Source organism: Schistocerca piceifrons, chromosome 2 (genome assembly GCF_021461385.2).
Source record: "Schistocerca piceifrons isolate TAMUIC-IGC-003096 chromosome 2, iqSchPice1.1, whole genome shotgun sequence".
Taxonomy (NCBI): Eukaryota; Metazoa; Arthropoda; class Insecta; order Orthoptera; family Acrididae; genus Schistocerca; species Schistocerca piceifrons.
The window spans coordinates 486201009-486220632 of record NC_060139.1 but is presented as its reverse complement, the minus strand read 5'-3'; positions in this window follow the sequence as shown (position 1 = coordinate 486220632).

The window sequence follows — 19624 nt, the reverse complement described above, 5'->3', positions numbered from 1 at the left end:
GTATTTTTGCCACAAATGCCCCAACTCTTCAAGATTTAGAAAGACAAGTCTTTGATTACTCCAGGAAGGACCTGGTAGTGTGGAAATGCCCACTGAGGATAAAAAGTTCATAAAGTTTAAGAATGCCCTCAACCAGGAACGTTGTCCCTTTGTTTTATACACTGACTTTGAATGCTTACTTGTTCCTGTGGTGTGTTGAGAAGGTGATCTTGCAGGATCTCACAAAACTTTGACAGAATTACATCTGCTGTGTGTGGCAGCATACCAAGTTGTATGCTCATATGACTCGAGTTTCAACAAATTCAAATCATCTTTCATGATGTTTGCTCACTGAACTGGAAAAATTTGCATTGTGTGTTGATGCTCTTTATGGCAAAAACATTCCAGTGACCGACTCACGGGAGAATGATGTTTTGTTCAAGCAGGCACTTTCAAAAGCTGAAAATATTATAGACCACTGCCATCTAATGGAGAAGTCCACAATGCATGCAACTTTAAGTATAAACTGTCATGACATGTACCCGTTTTCTTCCACGATTTGAACAAGAATGATTCTCACTTTTTTGTTGAGCTCTTGAGTAACTTTTGTTTTGAAAAAGATAGGGTCAGTATGGTAGGTGCCAATCAAGGAAAATGCATTTTATTCTCCAAACGAATCATATTAACAATAGCAGTCCATATCCTTGACTCCTTACAAATCATGTATGCATTCTTCAGAAATTTGGTGAGACTATTCTTTAGGAGGATATGTATGTCACCAAAGCTGCATATCCCAATGATGCAAATTTTCAGCTTGTGATGAAGTATGGAATCATCCCTTATGAATACCTAGATTCGATGGAGGGAGTCTGCACAAATATAGTGCACAATATAACCACATTCATTGCTGAATTCACAGTCACTGCCATAACAAATGGAGGAATATAGGAGCATGGTGAAATATGGCAGGTGTTTAACATATCTAATTTAGAGAGATGTGCCACGTTGTACTTCAGGAGAGATTGTGCTTGCTTACAGACGTTTTCGAGAAACTCTGGAATGTATAGTTGGGCGCATACGCTATGGATCCTGCCGTCTGTTCCCCAGGCCAAGGTTTTCATGGGATATAATGTTAAAAAACGCATGCATACACTTGAAACTGTTGTCTGTTTATGAGATGTTGCTTATTTCCAAACTCTGGATTCTCAGGGAACTTTGCTAGTGCATGCACAGATATACCAAGGCAAATAGCCCATGAATAAGTGAGATGTATAGGCCACTGGAAGATTTGAGTTATATTCTTTACATTGATGTAAACAGTCTCTACTGGCATGCCATGCAAAAACCTTTGCTGTTTTGGGGTTCTGATGGCTGTTCAAATATGGAATCATTACATTAAAAGATGAGATCCGAGATGTGGCCGCTGATGCTGAAGGCAGATGTGGAATATCCCACCAATTTGCTTGATGTGTATAACGACTTGATGCTGTGCCATTTCCTATGAAATGTTGCCATCCCCAAGCTTATAACACTGCTAGGGAGTAAGGAGAGAAACCTCCTGCAGTGTCACAGTTTGAGAATGCGATTTATTAGAATCACCTGCAACATATCCTAAAAGCAGTGTTCCTGGTCGAAAGAGTGCAGTGATATTAATATTAAAGAGAGGGTTCTTGCAACACGTGATTTTGAGAAAGAGCTTTGTGAATTAATAAATAATTCCATTTTCAGCATAACTGTAGGGAATGTTAGGAATCATCATGAAATATATTTAGTTTACTATTGAGATTGGGCTTGTGATGAAAAGAATATATTGCCAGACACAAATTTTAAGTGGATCACAGTCTTCAATGAAGGACTAGTCATGTGGAGATGGCTAATATTTCAGTGGAGTTCACAGTTCAGTGGAGGTGTGTCTCTCTCGGCACGTTAATTTTGGACCTCTCCAAATCCTGCATGTAGCAATTCCACTAAGAGTTTACAAAAACTAAACTTCACTGAAACTTCCTGGCGGATTAAAACTGTGTGCTGGACCGAGACTCAAACTCGGGACCTTTGCCTTTTGTGGGCAAGTGCTCTACCAACTGAGCTACCCAAGCACGACTCACGCCCCGTCCTCACAGCCTTACTTCTACCAGTACTCCGCTGCAGAATGAAAATCTCATTCTGGAAACATCCCCCAGGCTGTGGCTAAGTCATGTCTCCGCAATATCCTTTCTTTCAGGAGTGCTAGTTCTGCAAGGTTCGCAGGAGGGCTTCTGTAAAGTTTGGAAGGTAGCAGACGAGGTACTGGCAGAAGTAAGGCTGTGAGGACGGGGTGTGAGTCGTGCTTGGGTAGCTCAGTTGGTAGAGCACTTGCCCGCAAAAGGCAAAGGTTCCGAGTTCGAGTCTCGGTCCGGCACACAGTTTTAATCTGCCAGGGAGTTTCATATCAGCGCACACTCGGCTGCAGAGTGAAAATCTTATTCTGTAAATTTCACTGATGCCAAGTCGCTTTATATAGATACCGACAGTTTCATCCATTGAGTGAAGGTGTGATCCATATGAAGTAATTAAAGACAATCCCAAGAAATTCGAGAAGTCTAGATACATGTCCAATAATCTTTACAGCATAATACCTCCAAACAAAAATGTTATCGGCCTTATGAAAGATGAGGCGAATGGCTCACAGATTGCGGAGTTTGTCAGGTTCAGATCAAAGATGTATGCACACTGCACAGATGCAGGTGCCACCCAGAAATGGGCTAAGAGACAGTATTGTGTGGCCTCACTGGCATTTATGATCAAATACTACAGGGAGTATTTGCACAGTGCTGATTTAAATCCGCATATAGTGCTCCAGATAGTCTTTCGATTGTGAGATCGTGAGGTGTATAATGCATTGCAACTGAAGCACAGAATGTCGCGCTAAGACGACAAACATTTAACCTGTGTGGATGGGATCAGGAACTTCCCATTCTCAGACTATCTGCTAGAGTGAATTGGTATGCATGTGTGTGTGTGTGTGTGTGTGTGTGTGTGTGTGTGTGTCAAAGAGAGAGAGAGTGTGTGTGTGAGTGAGTGTATATGTTCTAGCAGTAGTGGAAGGTCCCAGCAGAGGGGTCAAAACGTCGATTATTTTAGAGTAAATATGACATGGCCTAATAACCCAAAAGATTTTAACTTCAGTGCCAACGGCCACGAAAGCCTTCAGACTTGCATAGTTCTTTCTTCTTCGCCTGCAGCTGGCAGCTGCTAGTCCCCATATAGTATAAGTATTGTATATAAAATAATTCGTAGAAGTTGTATTAGTGTGATGCTGTCTGATGCTGCTGTGTAAATTATGTGTGTAAAATCATTCTCCTCATCTATTAGTATTACTATGATGTATTTCTGCTAGTCATGCATAAAAAATGAATTGTATTAGTGTGCTGTACCGCTATATATGAGCAGTCTCTTGTTTTGAACGAAATGTTGAAAACCACTTCGAAAAATGTATTGTTAATTATTATAAGTCATAAATTAACTTGCTACATCAATGTTATTACTGATAAAACACCCTGCAACTACATCTCCATCCACGTGATTAATCTTCTATTTATAATGAAGTGCCTGGCGGAGGGTGCAATGAACCACCTTCATGCTGTCTCTCTACTGTTCCACTCTCGAACGGCGTGCGGGGAAAACGAGCACTTAAATTTTTCTGTGCAAGCCTGATTTATTTTATCGTAATGATCATTTCGCCCTATGTAAGTGGGTGCCAACACAATGTTTTCGCAATCAGAGGAGAAAACTGATGATTGAAATTTCATGAGAAGATCCCGTTGCAAAGAAAAACGCCTTTGTTTTAATGATTGCCACTCCAATCCACATATCATGTCTGTGGCACTATCCCCCCTATTTCGCGGCAATACAAAACGAGATGCACTTCTTTGAACTTTTTCAATGTCACCCGTCAGTCCCACCTGATGTGGATCCCACACTGCACAGCAGTACTCCAGGATAGGGCAGACAAGTGGGGTGTAAGCAGTCTCTTTAGTAGACCTGTTGTGCCAATGAATTACAGTCTTTGGTTTTCTATAACCACAATATTATCTATGTGATCATTGCAATTTAGTTTATTTGTTATTGTAGTCCCTAAGTCATTAGTTGAATTTACAGCCTTCAGATTCGTGTGACTTATCACGTAATCGAAATTTAGCGGACAATTGCCACTTTTTGCACCATATAGATACCTTATCTAAATCATTTTACAATTTGTTTTGGTCATGTGATGACTTTACAAGACGGTAACTGACAGCATCATCTGCAATCAATCTAAAATGGCAACCCAGATTGTCTTCTATGTCGTTAATATAGATCAGGAAGAATAGAGGGCATTACTATCTACTATGTTTCTCATCTTGTTAGTTGACCCTAATGCCATCCTATAGAAGTTATTGGAGCAAGGAAGAAAACATGAACGACTTTTTTATATAGAACTTTTTTTATTGACAAGTACATATATATATATATATATACAAAGTCAGTTTTACAGTACTGTCCAGATAATTGTTTTCTACATACCTCGAATTCAGCCTGAATTGTATTTGGTCCTATAGGTGCAATTATGTATATATATAGGCATTTTTTCAGTAAGTTCAAGCTTCACACATTTTATAGTTGAAGGCTCAACACTTACTCTTTGACACTAGCTGAATACAACCATTTATACGCTGTTCTGATTGCTTTATATTGATAATATTTGCACACAAATAACCTACGAAATCATAATATGTAGCTCTAATACATGCAAGTCAGCTGCTCACCCTGTCTGTAACAATTGTTAATGCATAGTTCAGACCATCTAAATTCACAATACTCGAGTGTTTTAGATGTATTACCTATTCCATGAGGTTAATTCAAGCATTACCTCTTCATACCTATCAGTTATGGGTACCTCATATCTTAACATTTGAACATCAGTAGCAGTATGTGATAGATAATAATTGGTTGTCTTCTTCTTCTTTATTTATCTCATCATGCTGAACAGATAGTCCCACTCATACCATGAATACTATACTTAAGCACCAACACATTGGGCATTCTACTTCTGTAACTACTTCAAAGTCACTTTGAGGCATTGGGTCTAAACTCTCTCATTTAGAATCACTAGCAGTCACATTGTATGTGTAGTCGAATAACAGTACTCTTGTGGCACTTAGCATGACTTGATTCGGTGTGTCCTTCATAGGACACTGACACAACGATGTCAGAATTCCTGGAGTGATAGTGTCATGGCCTTAATGGAATTGTTTGAGTGTGAAGATGTGATGGTCTTGGTGTATGTGACTCGATGTGATGATGTCATAATTCTGGGAATACTGATACTGATGTCAGCAACTTTTGAGCCACAATTTACATTGATCCTCTACTCTCACTTTTTGTCAATCTCAAGAGTTTCACAAGCTCCAGAGCACAACATTAAGGTTAAAAAAAGCCTGTGACACAGAAACCATCTATTCATTCCTCCTCAGCATGCAAGAAATGACAGTAGCTATTTAAGAAAAGGAATTAGGAAAACACCATCATTTCGATCTCATTTATACCTAATTCCTCGTACTTTTCTGTAAATATAGAATAAACCTGCTTGCCATTTTTCTCGCCTATATCTTGTAGACAGGCAGTATTCCCCATCAACTGTTGAGGTTGACAAAAAATGGTAGTAGAGGGTCAGTGTGTGTTCTGACTCAAAAAATGCTGACATCAGCATTACCATTCCTGGAATTCTGCCACCATCACCTCCAGGCACATGCACCAAGTCCATGACATTTGTTCCTCCTAGAATTCTGACATTATTGCATTTGGACAGCTGCACTAAGGGCATGACATCATCACAGCAGAGCTTCTGTAAAGTTTGGAAGGTAGGAGATGAGGTACTGGCAGAAGTAAAGCTGTGAGGACAGGGCGTGAGTCTTACTTGGGTAGCTCAGATGCTAGAGTACTTGCCCACGAAAGGCAAAGGTCCCAAGTTCGAGTCTCAGTCCAGCACACAGTTTTACTCTGCCAGGAAGTTTCAGTATTATTGTAAATCAAATTCTCAATGGTCTGTCAGATCATGATAGTCAGCTGCTTGCAGTAAATGATATCAAACTGTGTGATAAACCGAAAAACTCCCTTAAAACTGCTAGGCCCATAAATAATGATAACTTAGAAATCTTTAACCTTCTCTTAACAGCAGATCGACTGGACCCCTATATTTATGGAGAGTAATATCCATGAAAAATTTAATGTGTTGTGTATTGAGTTTGTGTCATTGTTTGAAGCTGTATTTCCAAAAAGAATCTTGAGAAACAATCCTCAGGCTGCAAAATGGAAATCCTGCATTACTAAAGGGATCAGAGTTTCATGCAGAACAAAAAGAAATTTATATCAATCCCTAAGGCTATCTAAGTATCGTATCAAAAAAGAGAACTGTAGATTGTACTGTAATATTTTAAAAAGAGTAATAAAAAATCTAAGACTATATACATTACATCTGAATTGATAACTGAAATGACAAGTCAAAAACCGTCTGGCAAATTATAAAAAGAGAGAGTGGTGAAAAAGGAGAGAACGTGGCTGCCATAGAATTAATTCCGGGTAGAAATATCGTAAAAATTATTGAGGAAGTTGCTAATATCTTCAATAAACATTTTTAAAAGCTGCTGAAAAAATTGGCCCTGGAGACTCCATGAGCAAAGCAATAGCCCTTTTGCATAAAGTTAACAAAGCTAGAGTTTGCCGAACGCAGATAACCCTCATAACTATTTATAAGATGAATAAGACAATCAGGGAAATGAAATAAAAAACTCTTGTAGGGTTGATAATATTTCAACTAAGATTCTTAAGCACTATCATGGCTATATAAATGCAGTCTTGTGTCACATCTTTAATGAATCACTAGAGCAAGATATTGTTCCATTTAGAAAGAATGGTGAAAAAACTAATGGAACAAACTACCACCCAATATCCCTGCTAACAAGTTCTTCAAAGTTCCTAGAGAAACTGGTATTCAGGAGAACTGTGAATCACCTGAACGGCTATACCATTCTCAGTCAATGTCAGTTTGGTTTCCAGCTAGGCCAATCAATTGATGATAGTATTTTCTCTTTCACTGATCAAATTCTTGAATCTCTTAACCGAAAATTGGCTCCAACTGGAATCCTATCTGACCTATCTAAGGCTTTTGACTGTGCCAACCATGAAATTCTGCTAAATAAAGCAGACTACTATGGGTTAAGTGGATTAATGGGGACATGGATTAAATTTCGCCTTACAGATAGGAAACAAAAGATAATAATTGGTGACAGTAATGGAATCTCAGCGTTATCCAAGTGGGTCACAGTCAACACCGGAGTGTCTCAGGGCTGTTTCTTATATTGCTAAATGACTACCACACTGCACCACATTAGTGAACAAGTTCACCCTATTCAATGACGATACTTCTCTTCTAATTGACTCAGCAACAAGGAACAACCGGGAAACATCTGCGAACAATAAATTTGATGATATTCTGAAATGGTTTAACTGTAATGGACTCTCTCTGAATATCAAAGAATCTCATTATGTACAGTTTCATATGGCACATAAAGATCCAGGGGATATAAGTATAGAATGTAATGGACAACAAATAAAGCAAGTCGACTCAGCTAAGTTCCTGGATGTGTGCAGAGATTGCAAACTAAATTGGTACAACCATATACTTGATCTAGAAAAAAGGCTACATCCTGCAACATTTTCCTTATGCATAATTGTACCAACCACACATAAGGATACCATTAAGAACTGCTTATTTCGGGTATTTCCATGCACTTTTGTCTTACAGAGTCATTTTTTGGGCAACCAGCTCTTAGTAAAACAAGTTTTTATAGCTCAGAAGAGAGTTATGTGCATCATGAGTGATGTGCAAACCAAGGTACTCATGCGGGAACCTGTTTAGGAATCTACAGGTATTAACAATGATATCTCGGAACATATACTCCCTTGTATGTCTCATTATTAAAAGCAACTCTCTCTTAAAAACCAACTGTGAATGTCATAGTCAGAACACAAGGTCAAAAAAGGATTGTCGTAGCAACAAGTCAAACTATACCCATGTACAGAAAGGAGTAAATTATACAGGCAATAATATTTACAATGCTCTATCCAGTTCATCAAAAGTCTCGCTCCTGAAACATCAAAGTGCAATAGCAAACTGAATGAATACTTATCACAAAATCCATTCTAACAGTGCGAGAGAAAGGTTCGGCACCAGTATATGGTTTACTGTTAAAGTGCTGATGGTGTACATTCCTAAACCGATATATTGCTTCCATACTACATGTATCTCACGAAAAGACCATGGAGATACAATCAGAGAAATTAGAGTTCACATGGAGATTCATCACCAGTAGTTCTTCTCACGAACCGCAGTGGTGTAGGGAGTATTTCTACTGCCAGCCCATCTAGGCTGCAGTTGGGTCACAGGTCTAGCGGAGGAACATTGGAAGACTCATGGCAGACGCCTACATACAGCGGACGTCGATTCGAACTGCAGCTGTACGCAGGGTCATCCTGATCGGACATCCAGCTTTTATTCAAATAGCACAGGCCTTTTTGTTGCAGATGTCACGTACACAGATCGCCAAGCGCCGCCAAAACGTCTGAAACGCTGGTCATAGTCCCATCATCCGGTTTGTGGTTTGGTGCCGTTGGTATGATGGTAATGCTGACACAGCTTATGCCGCAACAAGTGACTAGTTTTTGGAAACAGGCCCTGGCCTGGGCCCGTGTCTTTAGAACATTTTATTCTGATCCACATTATTTCTAAATATCATCAAATTGTTGTTAATTGGCCTGCTTAAATACATGATCAATGATGTATCTTAATTTAAAAAAAGTTACAGGACCAACGAGAAATTGATTAACCAGCTTACATTAGCTTTCAAATGAAGTGTTTCAAAATTGGATAACCGGTACTGCACACCCATCTTCCCTCTTCAACTGACTCAGCACTACTGTAGCTGGCCACATACGCACGTCTCTGGTTGTGACGGAAAGCTCATTGATAACCTAGCCACAGTGTGCAGGCGATGAAAGGAATCATGACCATGAAAGGGGTAAAACAAATTAGATTGCGCTGTCGCTGTTCATACAGTAAAGAATGTTGTGATGCAAAGCGCACCTGAAGACGAGGTCATCCAGATTATTGAAATTCCAGACAAATCGAAAATTAAGAACCCAAAAATTAGAATGACGTACGCTAAGTGACATAAACAAACAAGCTATACTTATTTCTGCGCCAGTACACAAATTATGCATTTTTCGAATGAATTTTGAATAGATGTTAAAAAGAGTGATTTATACACTATAATAATCATTAAGTATCTTTCGAGCCAGATTCGTATTTTGTTAATGTGCAGCACGATCACGCAAGGGTTTCACCAGCACCAGTTCGGCTCAAGTCGTTTCCGCCTGGTGTTCCAAATAAACCACTATTTTGGCCAGCTCCCTTGTCGCATCTATGGTTGTCATGTTTTTCTTAGATTATGCGCCAACTACATGATCCAAACTGTTATCACTATTGTCATTGCCTGTAGACGAAAAATCGGTAATAATTTGGCCATCAAAAATGATCATTTGGGATCAATAATTTTCAACATCTTATACGTTATTCTTCTAATCTGACACTGCTGAAGGTCAAACAAAACTTTAGCAGTAGAGGTTTCCAAATCCTCTCTTACATTCACCCAATGCAATGGATCTGACATTTTTTTCCATAAACTACTATTCTTTCCCTTCGATGTCATTTCACTCTCGCAACAAACAGGGGCGATGCAGTAGTGTAGAACTCAGTGTTAACTTGTTAACTGACACCATGGTAGGATCTGGGTAAGGCGATTAACTAACTTTAAATTTTATAATTAACCTCACCTATTGTTGCTGCTATTACTTCTGCATGATCAAATACTGTATGGTTAGCGCAATAACTTTTCTGAACACGAAAAACCGATGTGGATGAACACGCTGAGTTAGGGGTGGAGAAACGGTGTTCTACTGTATATGTGAATGGCAGCTACTGTTTACAGGCAGGTATGGCTAGAAGCCTCACAGGGGGGCAGTACACACCAAACTGACACAGGTCAGTCTAATTCTGTGAATTTTAGCAGCCTATGGAGCATATTGTAAGCACAGACGTGCCCTGTAGATTCCGAAGGATGTCGAAGGAGACACACTGACAGGATGCTAGTAAATAAAGAGACAAAAGATCCTGGGGTGGACAAAATTAGGAAAACAGCGCCAGATTGTATGTTTGTATAGAAGATCGGTACTGCATACAGGGAAAGGGGAAAACCGTCATCTGATGAGTCACAACGTGGTCGGAAGTGTATGTTGACTGATTGTGATGGGCGATCATAGAAGAGTATTGTGGCCATAAATAAGAACATGACAGCTACGAAATTCACTGTAGAACTGAATAACGCAATTGCGAACCCTGTCAGCATCAAAACAGGATATCCATAAGCTGGGAATTGCAGAGTAAGGTGGAATTCCAAAAGCACACATCAATGATGCGTACAGTTGTAAAAGGAAAACCTAGTGTTGAGGCCATGAAACCTAGGCTGTGGAGAACTGGAAGAAACTCATTTGATCGGACAAGTCTTGTTTCACAATGTTTCCAGCTTATGGTTGAGTTTACATCCCTGCAGTGAAACATGGCGGGGGTTTAGTGATCATTTCATCAGCCATATTGTGTTATTCCGTGAGCCACATGTTTACTCCCCAATGTCGTATCGCTGCCAATGATTATCTTACTATTTTGGCTGGTCATGAATATCCCATGGTTCAACGTTTGTCCTCCAGTGGCGATATTGTGTTTCGAGATGAGAGGGCCCCTGCTGATGTAGCACACTTCATCAAGAACTGACTCTGTGAGCACAAGGCTCTGGGGTTTTGGTGGCAGTGGGGGTTGCGTGTTGGGGGGTGACCTTCAAAGGGGAGTGACACTGTCATGTAAGAACTGCGCTGATATGAAACTTCCTGGCAGATTAAAACTGTGTGTTGCCTTTAGCGGGCAAGTGCTCTACCATCTGAGCTACCCAAGCACGACTCACGCCCCGTCCTTACAGCTTTACTTCTGCCAGTACCAGGAAGTTTCATATCAGCGTACACTCCGCTGCGGAGTGAAAATCTCATCCTGGAAACATCCCCCAGGCTGTGGCTAAGCCATTTCTCCGCAATATCCTTTCTTTCAGAAGTGCTAGTTCTGAAAGGTTCGCAGGAGAGCTTCTGTAAAGTTTGGAAGGTAGGAGACAAGGTACTGGCCCGTATTGTTTCTGAAGTATTTAGCAAATGATTCATGTTGCACATTAGCTGTAGGCTTATTTCACGATCCCCGCACGACCATTGTGGCAGAGAATGACGATACGGGATGTTGAGAACAACAAATTAATATGAGTTAAGTGACCCAAACATTTCTTTCGCTCCTGACAAGCATTTGATCTTTCGTTTTTAAAGATATCGTTCGATCCTCCAATTGGCACAACGTAATCATTTGTGGATAACTTACCGACTTCTGTCGAGTTTGCATGTTTCCTCAGTTCAGTTGAACATGCACCTGGTTTGATGAATCCAGTAGCAGCAAGCGTTGTAGATGCATCATTTAGAACATGAGGCGATTCTGCGCCCATGGCTGTTGACAATAAGCGTCAGTTTGGTTCTTGATTTTTCTTCCTTGGAGGTTTGTGGGTGATAGTGCTGCGGACTAGATGCGTTTTGATCGAACTGATAATCTTCAGAGAAGTTTTTCACCTTAGCACTACTTATCTGAGTGTCTGTCGTATGCCGATTAAGTGTGCCTTCAGCGATATATTGTGATGAAAGGGTTTCGTTTCTGTAAACACTGTGAACCTTACAACTATTTTTCACTTGAATGACTGGCGAGCACTTATTTGCGATGTTTGTATCACAAGTCTCGGAGAGTTCCGGGCTGTTGTTCTTACTGACTCCGCATAATTCACACTTCCACACTTGTACGTAATGTACATTATTCTTTAGTGAGAGGCCTAGTTTGCCACATCGATAATGAAATGTGCTTTTGCAACACACACATACGACACCATTCTTTGTCTTTTTGTAGCAGTTTTTGCAAAAGTTTTGTAGAAACACTTTCGTTTTCCTTCGATTTACTTTCGGTTTTACCATTATTGAGTTCTTCCGATGCTCTAAATATTACATGCTGTATTACTTTTTGTTTTAAGTGCGATATTTCCTGAAGTAACCCTGAAATAATTTTGGTAGTGGATCTGTTTTCATTTAGATTTAGGCCTATTTCTTTGCATTCACATTTCGAACAGAAACAGATTTTCTGTCTTAGATTAGCATTCACACAGTTGAGATGATAAATAGTCTTACATTTAAAACATATAATACCAATATATGCTCTCTTTTAGTAGGAGCATAGTTTCAGGTTTACATTTTCAGACACTATATGGCGTTTGTACTCATGTGAAGGCGTTCTTGTATCACACAAGAAGTTATTCGCTTTTCTATTTGCTTCTTCCGCAATATTTTAAGTAACTTTTGATACAATTAAACATGAAATACACTTACCATCCCAATATATAGCAAAATTAACGCATTTTCTGCACTTTTCTGCACTTCTTTCTATTTGCTCTCAGAGGTACATAGTTGACTACCTACATACGGTGTCATCTTGTTGTGAGTCGCTTTTTTAAATTTTAGATACGATTTATTGTACAATTAACTAGTTTTCGTGCCACTGCAGGCTCGTCAGATGGGGGTGTTAAGGGAACATTACAGCTTGGATCAAATGTATGTAACGCTGTAGCGATGAGGCTGGCGAAAACGGCCGAAATTTAGTAATCGGTAATGAAACGTTTATGAAACGGGAATGATGTTACGTTTTGAGACTTAGAGTGCACTGCATCGTGGTACCCATCGCAAATGCATTTCCATAATATACGTTATCAGGTTTACATACAAATTTAGTATCTGTTGCTTTTGGTTTGATATTTATTCGAAGAACTTCACTTTGTGTGTAAAAACAAAGAATATGTATACAATAGATAAAAATCCTTTGCTACGTCATGATTTTTGGCTTCAGATGCTTCCTATTACTAAATAAATTTTTACAAGCTCAGATAATATATTTCAGTGACTCATGCTAGCTGCAGGTGGTTTCCTATATTGAAATTATACAAATAATATGGATTAAAAAGATAAACAGATAGAGTGAACTATTTATTAGTTGATTAAAGAGGAATGAGATACAGCAGGTCAAAGCTGTTACACCACTAAGAGAGTGAAATATTTACTATGTAATTAAAGAGTGAATGAGTTATAGAATGTCGTAGTTATTACAAGACTGAGAGAATATAATTTATACAAGACAATTAAAATACATTATTATTGTGAAATTTTTTTTTTTTTTGGTGTTTTGCTGCCTGGATGTCTCGGTAATTGTGAGGGAAAAAGGTCTGCATTGAGTCAGTCTGTTCGTTAAGGATTTCTTGAGTTGACTTTAGCTTGTGAATGTAAATCTATAGTTCGTCAAAGAGATCGTTTTGTAACCTTTTCTCAGCAATATGTAGAAGAGAAAGATTGTCATTGATATCACCAACAGAGTGCTCATGATGAGCAATATGTGATGCAAAGTTAGACTTCTTAAATTTTTTGAGCAGGAAGGCATCCATATTTTCTTTGCAACGGGTTGCAAAATTTCTACCTGTTTGGCCAATATATAGCAAGAATAAGAGCATGTGGTTGTATATACCAGACTTTTGGTGCCATTCTTCAGTGGATTTCTTATTGTGAACAATTTTATTCTGTAGTTCATTGTCTGTGTAGAAGAATACTTTTATGTTAAATGGTCTGAAGGGATTTGCAAGTTTGTTTGACACGCTGTCAAGGAATGAGAGACTAACCAATTTTCTCATTTCTTTTTTGTCTTGTAATGGTGATGGTGCTTGCGTAAGTTTACTTTGACTTTTTTTCAACAGGAATGTCTATAAGGGACGCGCTATATCCATTATTTTGGGCTGTAGATTTAAGTATGTTAATTTTGTTACATGCATCTGCTTGAGTGCTAGTGATGTGGAGCATACAGTTTACAGATGACCTGAAGAAATTAGTGTTATGTCGGTTCAGGTGGCGTGAGGTATTGTTAATGAAAACATCAATGGTAGTGCATATATATTTGGAAAGCATGCTCGTTATTGTGACTGAAACTAGCCATGTCAACGAAATTAATTACTTCAGTAGTCTGATGTTTAGCTGTGAATTTGACATTTGGGTTCATTGTTTTCATTTCATTATTTAGGTTATTTAGTTCTTTTTTTTTTTTTTTTTGGCCACTGGAAAATATTGTCGTGTCACCCAAATACCTTTTATAATATATGAAATGTTGTCTTTAGATTGAGGATAAGTTAAGAGGAATTATTGTTCAAGGCTGTGTATAAATATTTCAGAAAGGAAGCATGCAAAGCTGTTACCCACTCTTGTTGATTGTTTTGCAACTAAAACGTGCGACTGAATGCAAAATAGTGATCTAGGAGGATTAATTCAAGCAATATCGTGAGTTAATAAATTTATACATTGGTTAGCTTTTTGTATTTCATTAAATTCTCTTGCATTATTAAGAAAATGTGTTTCCAGGCAATATTTGTGCAGAGGTTTACAGTGTCAAAGGAGGCAAATATTACTGTATCCAGCACCATTCATTGCTTAATGTTACTGATTATCTGAAAGCTTTTGTTAATTGAAAAGCTATTTTCAAAGATGTAATTTTTTCAGTACATCACGAATTGTCTGGTAACTTTTTATCCTGGACTGTTCATAGCATTTACGATCAGGTGTACAAGACAGCCACTTTTGGGAGTCTTAGGCTGCGACCTTCGCCTGGATCTTGTGGATTCATTACAACACAATACTGGGCTTCATTACTTGCCAGCAGAAAATTGCATTTTTATTAGTTTATTCAATTTGTCTTGATAGATTTGAATGGGGTATGTTTTTAGTTCAGCTTCAAAAAATTTAAGTGTTTTGTTGTTGTAGTCTCTTCGATACATGAGGACTGCTGTGTTGTTTTTTTCTGCTTTTATCACAAGGGCGTCATTACTAGGAAGTTTCTTACTGATGTTGAAACTGTTATCTGTTCATTGTAGGATGATATTGAAAATTTATTTTCTCTGAGATTTTTCTTATAATTTCATTTACTTTGTGTGCTATACCATTCTGTGTGTTGTGGTTTTATTTCGATATTGGAAAGGCTATTTTCGTTCTAAGAATTTAATTCTTCAAATTACTCTTATTTAGCCTGGGAGCAATGTTGTATTTGAGCCGTTTATTAAGTAAGCTAAATATCTTTACTGTCGAATGTTATATCAGATTTGTTCAAAGTCTGTCATAGAATTTATGTTGTGTAGAGGTAAGGTCAGAAGGTTCATTCCTTGTTTTGTTTAAGATCAGATCTGAAACTTTATTCTTTTGACTAAATTCCATTTTGTAGTTGTGATTTATTAACCTATGTGGCAGCATTGTCAAGAAATTGTGTAAGGCGACTTGGATCAACGACATTACATAGTTGAAAATGTAACTCACACACCTGTTTAGTAAGCAGTCTGTCTGTTTATATAGCATTCTGATTTCAGATTTTACCGACAAGATTTCACAATTTCTTTTGACTTTCTGTGGTGACTGCTGTTCCTGATTTTTACATTAGTGCACTTTGTAATGACATTTGCTGTGAGACACTTCTTATTAAACTTGATGGCTTTGATGGATTTCATCAATTTAAACTTTTTGCTCCTATAGATGTTCACTGTTTGTTTTACCTAGCGAGACAGCGGTAGCTTCAGTGTATATGTTATGGATCATCAACTGCAACTCTGATTTAAGTGGACGACTTACCTGTGTGTAAATATGGAACTAGCCATTTTTTCTATTTTCGATACGATGTATTGTATCATTAATTAGTTTTCGAGCCACTGTCCATTATCAGATGTACACACAAATTTACACAGTATTTAGCTGCCCTTGGTTGTACACCTATTCGCAGTATATAAAAAGTGTATATAAATACAAATAATATGTATACAATAGATATAGCAATTTGCTACTTCATAATCTATTGCCTGAGATGTATTGTTTTACAAAATAAACATTTGCAAGTGCAGATAGTGTTTTGAGTGACTCTTGCTAGCTGACTGTTTTCTTATACTGCTAACAATAAATTAATATAGATTAAAATGTATAGGCAAGTAGAATCTACTACTTACTAGGTAATTAAAGAGGGAATGAATTACAGCATATCATAGTAGTTACATGACTAAGAGAGTGAAATATTTTCTATATAATTAAAGAATGAATGGGTTACAGATTGTCATAGTCAGAAGACCGGAAGAACATAATTTATCCGGGAGGATGAAATGTGTCTTATTATTGCATTTTTAGTGTTTTGGTGCCAGGATGTCTTGGAAATTCTGGATAATGTATATTATGCGAACGGATCTCCCATGGACACCATGGTGCAGTGCACCGTAAGTACCGAAAACAGAACAACATTTTCGTTTCATAAACGTTTCGTTACCGATTACTAAGTTTCACCCAATTTCGCCATACCCATCACCACAGCGTCTAGCTACACTTGTTACACGATATAACATTCCTGTAACGTCTTCACCTGATAATGAGACTGCTGTGGCGCGGGAACTAGTTAATGGTACAATAAACTGTATCTGATTTCCAAAAAATAAACGATTGGCTGCATATTTACACCCAGATAAATCGCCAGTTCTCCAGAATGTGTGTAAAGTTTATCCCACAGACTTTGAGTACAAAAAAAAGAAAAAAAACAGCATGTGACCACCTGTCCCTACTCGACTGAAATGTAAAACGCGGACATTCTCTCCTGGAAAAAATTGTCGTGTCACTTGGTGATATTAATATGAAACAACCATAAAACGGCAAAGTGCAGAAATTGACATCGAGGGCCAACGGTTGCAAAACCCCATGCATGTAGAAGTAATAATCTGGATCAGAAACTTTATTATCAGAGAAACTCCCACCCTTAAGGTCCAAGATAAATAACTGTATGCAAAAGGATTAATAAACGCAAAGAAATTTTAAGGCCCTAGATATGTATCTTAAAGAGGGGAATTGTCTAATATCAAAAATTAAGATATTTAAGGTGTTATCAACAACAATCTTTGGATGAACCCATTAAGTTATTCAACCGAAGCATGGATATGAGAACCCTTCTGACTATATGACAATAAACAAAGTTAAAATTACAAAACTGTACAATGAGCCTCAGACAAAGTGAAACTACTGGTTGCAAAGTTACTTCGAATGTTTCGAATGGGGATTCACATTCTGAAATAACTCACGAGTTTCCTGCTGATCGATTACAGTAACAGCTTGGCTGAATGATAAATTGTAAAAAGGAGCCGGCCGAAGTGGCCGTGCGGTTCTAGGCGCTACAGTCTGGAGCCGAGCGACCGCTACGGTCGCAGGTTCGAATCCTGCCTCGGGCACGGATGTGTGTGATGTCCTTAGGTTAGTTAGGTTTAATTAGTTCTAAGTTCTAGGCGACTGCTGACCCCTGAAGTTAAGTCGCATAGTGCTCAGAGCCATTTGAACCATTTTTTTGTAAAAAGGAATGTGTGCATCTACTGATATACTAATAGAAGGAACAATTAGTCGCAATGCTCACATTGAATGCTGATCATGAATTGTCATTACTTTTCACCATAAGTTATCAGCGGACGACGGGCAGAATGTTACCTCCGCCTCTGGGTCTGTCAAGTACAACACTAGCATTGCGTTCCTGCAGATCCACCACTAGACCCCCCCCTCGGCTACTCCAGTGGAGACCACAGCCTGCAGAGATGTGTTCAGCGCCAAGACCCACATCGAAGTTCCTCTTGTCTACCATAATCGAACAGACTACTCTTGCCTTCTCGTCAAGAAAACATGATCAACAAACGCTTTTACAAGTAGTCGCAGTACACTAATAGTGTAAGTGCTTCTCTGGCAAAAATCCTTCAGTAAGTGCATCGCATAAGAAACTTTAATGACTTCTTCATCTTCCCCTCTTCTCTAAAAAGTGCCCTTTATGTGATGTGTCCTCGTGGAGTCACATGTCTTTTAACAATCTGCGTTTTCCCGTCCAGCAGCTAACATTGCTTTCCAGGTCCGGAGAAAGTTGAAACTGTGCCCAAGACTAGCCGCTAATTCTGTGACCTCTCCATGTTTATTGGAAAACTGGAGATTCTTATCTGCTGAGGGCACTATTCAGAACATGGCAGAGTGCCAGCCTATTACTGATACAAGGTCTCTCTTCCATCGCACAGTTCTGCTCACCTGGCCAGAGTTGAAACGTGATGATAAGCTGAACAAATGCTGCAGACCACCAGGAAGCCGCCTGGCGTTGCAACTTTCACCTGACAACACATCTCTCTCTACTTGCGGCTTCACCTGGCTCCCTCTCTCTGGACACCTGCATCCCAGCTGCAGAGGCCTGCTTTTTCCCTGGCGGACTGCGCATCATCTGTCCTGAGACGATCACGTGTGTGATTCCAAAGTCCTCCCAGAAAAGCAAAGAACAGACGCAGCATCAGGTTAAATGTGAAAAGACACGAAGTCAGCAAGAAGTCAGCTCCGGCAGCCAATGCTGTAGTATTTACTTTTCCAAGGTATTATCGTTGGATCCTATCTCCTCTTTATCCTCTACTTTAAATTAGTCATCATATTGAATTAAAAGAGACTAGCTGAATGGCTTGCCGTCTATCACGTTTGACGACATGACAGAGATTTGATTCAATGTGACATACAAATTGAAAAACATCTCAAGTAATTTTGTGATAGTTTCATACGTTCTGAATGTTCTGTGCGTTATACTCAAGTAGGTGGAGACCACGTAGAACACATGAAATATTAAAACCACCATCTCAACTCTTCTCTATTTGCTGTTAATCTAGTCTCGAAACGTGTTGGAGGGACTGGGTTAGTCAAGCACTTGTAAGGACGTAGCGATTGCTCGGGCTTCAGTAGAACGTTGTAAAAGTTATTGTCCCATAATGTAAGAAATCAGCCTATGAGTAATCTCTGACTAATGTCTAGAACCTGAAAATTTTATCTATATAAACAAGTATCTTCGTCTCCTCGAGAGTAATAAACAGATGCGCCCAACTGTGTCGGATGGTTGCGCGCAGAGGCGGGCCAAGACGTCGCTAATAGGGCACTCAGGGCCGCATTAAGAGCGCCGGAAGGGAGCGTCTTCAATTACTGGCAGCTGCCGGGCGTGGCGCGGCGGGGGGCGGGCGGCGGGGCGATACTCATTGGACTGCCAGAATCCGCGGCCTCCGAAATGAGTTGATTACAGGACCGCTAATTGCTGCAGTTTACGAGGAGTGCCGCGGCATAATTAACGCGCGTTTTCTCATATGCCGCCAGCGGTGCGGACGTCCACCGAAATGCTCTCTTCCCAATTAACGGCGCACGCATCAGTCGTGCACATTCGATCACGTTTCAGGCGTGCCAGTGAGCCATAGCCGACCAGAATTGATGGCCCGAGTGTACGCTGTTTTCATCTGTGGGCGGCACGCAGCCGTTGACAAAGGGGTGTCATGTGTCTACTGCCACAGAC